This window comes from Callithrix jacchus, chromosome 6 (assembly GCF_049354715.1).
Source record: "Callithrix jacchus isolate 240 chromosome 6, calJac240_pri, whole genome shotgun sequence".
Classification (NCBI taxonomy): Eukaryota; Metazoa; Chordata; class Mammalia; order Primates; family Cebidae; genus Callithrix; species Callithrix jacchus.
The window spans coordinates 81,359,155-81,366,882 of NC_133507.1; the positions used below are offsets into that span (position 1 = coordinate 81,359,155).

Sequence of the window (7,728 nt, forward strand, 5' to 3'; positions counted from 1 at the left end):
CAGTGATCCTGGCCAGCCCATGGCAGCATTGCTGGTAAAAACAGGAAAATATGCTGCCCTCCACTTTGCTTTCTTCCAGGATTAGTGACTGCGTCTTTTTGTCAATTTCTTTTTGCTAACTAGATATTGAGGATAGAGGATCATGAGAAACAGCATCCCTGATTGCCCAATCTAATTCCAAAAGTCCAACACCAATGTCCACCAATGTCTACCACATAAAACAGAAACAAAGTGCAGCACTCACTTCATATTTCAGATGAAAATAGGATACATGATTTCAAAGCAGTTCATGGTAGAGGCTGCTAAATCCAATTTCCTACTAAATCCAACTATCAAAGTCATCACTCATTTGACTTAGCATCAGGAGAATTGTTTTCTAGTCCAAAATCTACCATTAATTACATCTTCACCAAGTCCCAGCCTGCTAGTTTGAAGACAGTTAACAACACCGAAACAAAGATATGATTTAGAGCAAGTAAGGGTTCTCAAGAGAGGACAGGGAGAGTTACCAGGGAAGATAGGCAGTGGGTAGCCCAGCAAAATCATCTGTGAGACTTTTCAAACATTGGGTTTAAAACTGCTCTGAAACTCTCCCACCCCAAACCACTCCTTGAGAATTACCACCAAAGAGTGAGCCACTGTTGCTATCACTATTGGGAGTATGGAAAACTCAGAAAAGCTTTTTCAGATTCAAGCGTAAGCTTGTTGAGGAATGGGACCAAGATGTACTATGCTTCTTAGTGACATCCACAGAATCCAATACAGGGTAATCCTGTATTACTTACTTTTCCAACCTCAGCTCCTTTTCTCCCCTCAGCCACACCCTAGGCGTCTCCCATGGTATTGGACTTCTGAGTACCAAACTATGCCAGACCTTGCATCACCTGTCCCCACCTGTGGGAGACAGGATTGGTTGCCTACCTAACAGTACGACAGGCAGTCTCACTTTCCTCCTTGCTAACAGAATTCTGATTGTGTTCAGACACAGGGCATGGATGTGCTCAGGGCAGGTGAGCTCTCCTGCGGCTCTAGAAAATAGCTTGGGCAAAACAATCATATGCCCCCTCTTCTTCTTTGCCAGTGACTGGTTTCAGGGCAAGCATGAAACCACTCTGGCCAGTGACACAGAGCACTTGAGGGATAATTTGTCCTTCGTTATCTAGAGAAAGCCTAAGCAGCAAGCCCCGCCCTTCTTTTTTCCACTTTGAATGTTGTCACATGAAGGTACGGTGGAGTTCTAGTCACCCTGGAAAACGAAGATAATTTTCTAGAAACCACCCAAGAGCTGTGGCCAATTTGAACAACCTACCTTCAGATGTTCTAAGCAAGCAGTAGAGTAACCTAAATAATGTGACAACAAAAAGAATCTTACCACACGGCCTGGAAAATCTCTCAGCTTTTTCTCCAAGAGCAGCCCTTCTCATCTCCAATTCAAAGCTCAACGGTAGTTTCTTTGGGGAGTCTTCACTATGTCCCCAGACAGATAATGCTATCACAGTCTAGTTGGAGAGACAGATGCACAGATAGTATTGTCTATACATCTATGCTATCTATACATCTGTCTTTCCAACTAGACTGTGAGCTTCTCAAAAGCAAGCATTTTCACCCTTGGCAGAGGCCCTGGCTATGCTGAGCATTTATTAAATGTCAAATGAATGAATAAACAAAAAACAATGAAGGAAAGGATGGACACACAGGATGCCTTCCATGCATTAGTTAAAGACTTGACTGACAGAATATGGCTCCCAGGCTGTCTAGAGTCTACTGCAGACTTCCTTTAGGTGCTGGCAAGCAAAGGCAGAGATAGTGCAATGGACATGTCCTATTTTGTCAGACTTTTCATTGGGAATTGCACCCTCCCACCAGCATCCCCTGCAGCTGAGATGGGCCAGTCTGTTACAGTGGGTCATGTGCCCATTCCTGTTGTGGAAACCCACTACCTATCTGCTGAGATGGCTTGGCTCTGCTTTGGTCCAGCATGTCTGTAAGATTACTATAAGGGACTAGGTGCAGTGGCTCACACCTGTAATCCCAGCACTTTGGGGGGCCAAAGCAGCAGATCACTTGAGGCCAGATCAGCCTTGACAACATGGCAAAACCCTATCTCTACTAAAAATACAAAAATTAGCAGGGTGTGGTGATTACAGCTACTTGAGAGACTGAGGCAGGAGAATCGCTTGGACCTGGGAGGTAGAGGTTGCATGCTGAAATCGTGCCACTGCACTCCAGCCTGGGCGACAAAGTGATACTCCATCTCAAAAAAAAAAAAAATTGCTTATAAAAATGAAGTAGATAGGATTCTCTCTCTCCCTCTCTGTCTCTGTCTCTCTCTCTGAAAGAGCAGATAAGCCTGAAGGTGCAACTGCTATTTACTGCTCTATTCTAAGCACCAGTCAACACAGAGAGAAAAACAGCTAAGATATACATGAGAGATAACTGGCCCTGGAACCTCATATGAGCCTCTGGAACTCGCTAGAGCTTTAAGCCAAAACTCCCAACCTTTTCATTTATGTGACCCAATCAATTTCTACATAGTATAAGGCAATTTTCAAGTGACCAAAACCCAACCCAAAGAAAGCAATTCTGACAAATCCGATAGGTAATGATGAGGGCGGTCTGACAACAGCCCCTCCATCTGCAGGGCCTGTGCACTGGCAGCCCTAACCTTGGCCCCTGGGATGGTGTCAGCAAGCAAGGCATCCTGGAGGAAGTCAATTCATGACAAAGTCAAGGTGAGAAAGAATGCCCCCACCCCACAACACACACACCACCGCCACCAGGGTTCCCTCGTAAAGCATGATAACCCGAGCCTCCTGGATCTTCCTTCTGTTCAGAATCGCGTGGAGACCTCTGGGAGGCACACAGTGTTACATCAACACAAAAGGGGAAAAAAGCAGTGTGTGCTCTGTACTAAATGAACATCGGATAACCTAAGGCTATTGTGATGATTATAATATTAATAGTACCTATTTTACTTTAAGGAAACTGAGGCTCAGAGCAGCTAAGTAACTTGCTCAAGGTCACATAGCTAGTTACTGGAATTTTAATGGCATTCTAGACTTTTCTCACTTCCCCACTCTCTGATCCCCTGGCCTTGGGAGGTGGGCAGCACCCCACCACCCACCAGCTCCCCCCAAACGCTGCAGGGCGTACAGAGCTGCAGCCTTGACAACCTAACCCGTTGGAGTCAGCGTAGCCTCCAGACCCAGCTTTCGGGAAACCCCAGGTAACCAATGTGTAAAGTCGGTTATTCAACAACAAAAGTAGAGTCGGGGCAGGGGGAGCGGCGGCACCCGCGCGGGCCCCGCGTGAAGCGCCGCAGAGGGAAACACCGGAGCTCACTCGCTCGCTCTTGGCCCCACGATCCGCCTTGAACCCCCCGCCCCAGCTCCGCGCCTGTTTGGCCCCCAGTCTCTCCTCTCCCCTCGGCTCCGCCGACAGCGCCCTGGGCGATTAGAGAACCAGGCAGCTCCAGCTTGGCCCGGACCCCCGGCTCCCGCCTCGTCCAGCTGTTGGCAGCTGTTCTCCCCAAGGCGGCGACCGGACCCCGACCCGCCACTGCGCCGCCGCCCCGCGAGCTCCTGGCTGCCCCGGTGCGCCGGGCAGGGGCGCAGCGCATCTCCCGCCGCAGTCGCGCGGCCCCTCACTGGCTCCAGCGCTGAATGAGCCGTCCCCGAACCCACCACCGCCCTCGCCCGCTGCGTCGGCCCAGCTCACCTCGCCGCCCACGCCCGCCGGGCCTCTCTGCGCCCTCGCCCGGCTCCCAGTCCCGGCTCCCCGCGCGCCTCCCTGGGGCTGGCGTCGGCTGCGGCCGCGTGGGGCGGGGCGCGGCTCCTCCCCGCCCTGAGCCACCTGGGGCACTGGAGGGGGCCGGACCGGGACAGGTGAGCCCCGCCCGCTAGGGAGCAGCCCCGGGCCCGGCTCCGCTGGGAAAACGCGGGGCTCCGCCACCGGGCTGAAGGGAGGCCTGGGCGGGCGGCCGTGTGTTAGCAGCCAGCGCTCGGGAGGCGGCCAGGAGCTTGTTCCCACCCAGCCAGCCCCGCTCGGGAAATGGAACACGGCACGCGAATCGGACCCGACCGAGCTTAAAGAGGCGGGAATCCACTCCCTTTCTTTCTGGGATGTAGCAACGCAGAGTGCAGACCCTCAAGAGTGAAAATGACTGGGCCAAGGGTGCGTGCGAGTTAGTTCAGAACTAGAAGAACTCAAAGACCTTTTTTGACCATTCCATCCAATCTTGTTCATCCCTCAAATGATTACCCCCCCTTTTAAAATAATGACATTAAGCGATAAATAAGATAATTTCATATATCGATGTCCTCCCCACCCCTGGACGGAGCCCCAGGAGGGGCAGGAAACTTACCTGTCCATTACTGAACCAGAGCTTTGGAAACTCAGGGCATTTAATACCTGATGAATAGACTAGGTGCCGCCCAGTCTTTTGCGTCCAGCCTTAAGCTGGTCCCCTCGGCCCAGAGCTGCTCCAGCATCATTCCAAGCTTACTAGGGAGAATCTGGAGCCAAGCTGTCAGCTTCCAGGCCACCTGTTCTCTCTCTACTACTTACCCCACACCCACTGCCAGCCAGGCAGCTCTACACTCCCAGGGCACCTTATAAGCCATCAAGGAAAACTTTAACTTCTGAGGATGCCACAGGCAGGAGAACTCTGAAATATAACACTATCTGGCCAGGCTTGCACTGTGGAAACAGCTCAGAATATGAGCCACTGACCCAAGATCCCACAGCTGGTAGCAGAGCTGATCCTGGGTCTACATTTCTAAAGACAATGCTGGGCTGGTGTGGAACCTTTGAAGGGCTGCTGGTTATGCCTGCAGTGGGGAAACCTGGGGACAGAACTTCTGCAGAAATGGGGTCTGAGTTTGGTCCTCTGCTGAGACTTCTAATCTGTCTTTCCAGACCTCTCAGGTCAAGCATCACCTGAGCCACTTGCATTTATTGAGGCCCCTGACAACTGCAAAAACCAAAGCAATGGTATTAGGTGTTCCATTTAACAAATGGCTTTCACACACACACACACTCTCACATGAGGTAATGTGTCATGCTGCTTGCTACTCACATGTTAATTTCAAGACTCATTAAAAAACTCTATTCCATGAAAAAATTCATTTCACTGCAGGAAACATTATACAACTTTAAAGTTGTACGGAGAACATTCCTTCTTATGACTATTTCAGTACACTTCTGTGACTGTATATTAAAGCTCTGAGGCCAAAATGGGAGGATCTCTATTAAGGTGAGGTCAGGGCCAAGCAGCCTGCTCCACCCCTCCCCTGACAACAAGCCCAACACTCCTAAGGTATAGACACCCCACCCCTTCAGTGGGTTCTGCACAGATGGGTATTTCAGATTTGATGTTTCCTGGCTGGCCACGTCACACTGGGCAAGGCCAACCTAAAGGAGGTTATATGGGATGCCCCACCTAGGTGTGCCCTACCACAATTGCTAATCCCTCTATAGTGGCAAGGAGTCTGGTGTCCCAGGGTGGGGCTGTGGCAGAGCCTGCCCTTTGGGACAGCCACTTGCACCAGCAGGTATGGCTGAGCAAAGGAGCCCCTCTGGGTCTCACTCACATGAAATGGGCCTAGACCTTTTTATGTGTTGGTTTCAGTCAGTAGAGCACGTGATTCCCTGTGATTTAGGATCCTCCTGCTGTGCATGTGATCTTGGCTGGGCCAGCCTGCTAAGTGATGCCACGCAGACAGGCCTGAGAATCATCAGGAAGTTACAGGTTCTGCCCCAGTGCTTGCTTGCATGTGATCCCTCCCTCTCTCCCTACCCCATTCTGTCTCCCAGGCTTGCTGAGCAGCCTTGGGTGTGTTCCTCAATTGTGCATTTCTCCCACTTGAAAAATGTGCAACCATGAAATCAGACAAGGTCTCCACTTAAAGTTTTTTGTTTAAAAGGGGTATCTGAAATAAGAAGCTTTGATACTGTTGTGAGGCTAAGTGAAATAATCCATGTAAAGTGCTTGAGCGCAACGCCAGCACAAAGCACCTGCTCAGTAAACAGTAGCTCTGCGTAGCAGTGCAAAGAGAGCCAGCCCACATCTGATCAACATTAAAATGCTAGAAATAGGTACAAAACCATTGATAGGCTTTGTAAGATTCTAGAATGAATGAATTAATCCCTGCAAATAAATGTGTTTATTGTTATTCTCTACTGGTCCCTAGGAGAATGATATTTGAACTAGAAAATCTTCAGCTTCTACTTAATCTCTAGTTTTCTGATAGTATGATGAAATATACATTATCCAAAGAGGGAACAATCCAAAAAACTTCTGAGCCTTAGGATATATTTACCTTCCTAATTTTTTCTGTCTTGTCTTAGGACTCAACATGTATATTAATACTGTGTATCTAGCTAGGCATGGGGGGCATGGGCACCTGTAATCCCAGCTACTCTGGAGGCTGAGGCAGAAGAATCACTTGAACCCAGGAGGCAGAGGTGGTGGTGAACCAAGATGGCGCATTGCCCTCCAGCCTGGACAGCAAGAGTGAAACTCTGTCTCAAAAAAACAAAACGAAAAAATACTGTATATCAGTTTCTGAGGACATTTTTCAATTAGACAATGTGTGTAGCATCCCTGGCACATAGTAGCTGCTCAGTTAATTGTGACTAATATAAGGAGGTATAGGGAAGTGGCCAGAAATATTAGGAGCAGAAAGTGCTATGAATTCAGGTAAGCAAAACTGATAACCACTTTATCAGGCAGCCCAGAGTTTAAATTCACACTGGCTCTGGAATCAGACTGTTTGAGTTCAAATTCAGTCACAACCTACAATGCATGTTAATCTCTCTATGCCTCAGTGTCCTCATCTATACAATGAGATAACATTGGAATTTCATAGAAAAGCTGAGAGACAGAAATAGCATAATAACTGACCTTTAGTGAGCAGCTGCTTCATGTCTGGCTCAGATGAATGCTTGTATTCTCTTTCAAGGGTTGACCTTAGAGTAGGATTTCTTAATCAAGGGCCACAGACCCTGCAACTGAATTGGTATTCTGTGTCTGCATACATTTTTACTAAACTGAGCATCCACAGCTGTTGTTAGATTTGCAAAGACATTTGGGTCTCAGGAATAGTTAGGAGTCACTGCCTTCCAGACATAGCCGGGACAGGAGTTTTGGAGCTGGAAGATGTGTTAGAGATTGCGCAGACCACCATTCTGCATTGACGGGGAGGATTACTTGAGTGCCTGCTCATGACAGAGTTCACACCTAAACATTCTCATTTGGGAAAGCAGAGTGGCTTTTGAATGAGCACTCCAGGGGCTACTCACCTACAGGCAAGCCTGGGAAACTGATCCTACCCAACCACCTAATCTTCTCATTTCACAGGTCAGGAAACAGGCCAGACATGAGGACAGCTCAAAACAGCTCCCACCCCACGTTGGTCAAGGAACCTCCCTTACCTCTAAGTCAAGTCTTCACCCCACCTGAACAAAGGAGGAGAAACGTCACTCCTTCCCATAAACCCAGTTCACACAAGGAGCACTCTGAAAATAAAATCAGTCTTCTCTTAGGTGGATAATAAATTGTGCAGCTGGCCACGCACAGTGGCTCACGCCTGTAATCCCAGCACTTTGGGAGGCTGAGACGGGTGGATCACTTGAGGTCAGGGGTTTGAGACGAGCCTGGGCAACATGGTGAAACCCCATCTCTACTAAAAATACAAATATTTGCGAGACATGGTGGCAGGTGCCTGT

At 49.0% G+C, this 7,728-nt stretch overlaps 1 protein-coding gene across 15 annotated transcripts in view; it reads right to left on the reverse strand.

Moving 5' to 3' along the window:
- Window positions 1–3,791, reverse strand: part of LYPD6B (LY6/PLAUR domain containing 6B) — a 202,184-nt gene extending 198,393 nt beyond the window's left edge. For all 15 annotated transcript variants that reach the window (XM_035304975.3, XM_035304969.3, XM_035304972.3 and 12 more), the window contains exon 1: window positions 3,718–3,791. The gene's annotated coding sequence lies outside the window, so the exon portion shown is untranslated. The remainder of the gene's footprint in view (window positions 1–3,717) is intronic.
- Window positions 3,792–7,728: the final 3,937 nt, after the last annotated feature.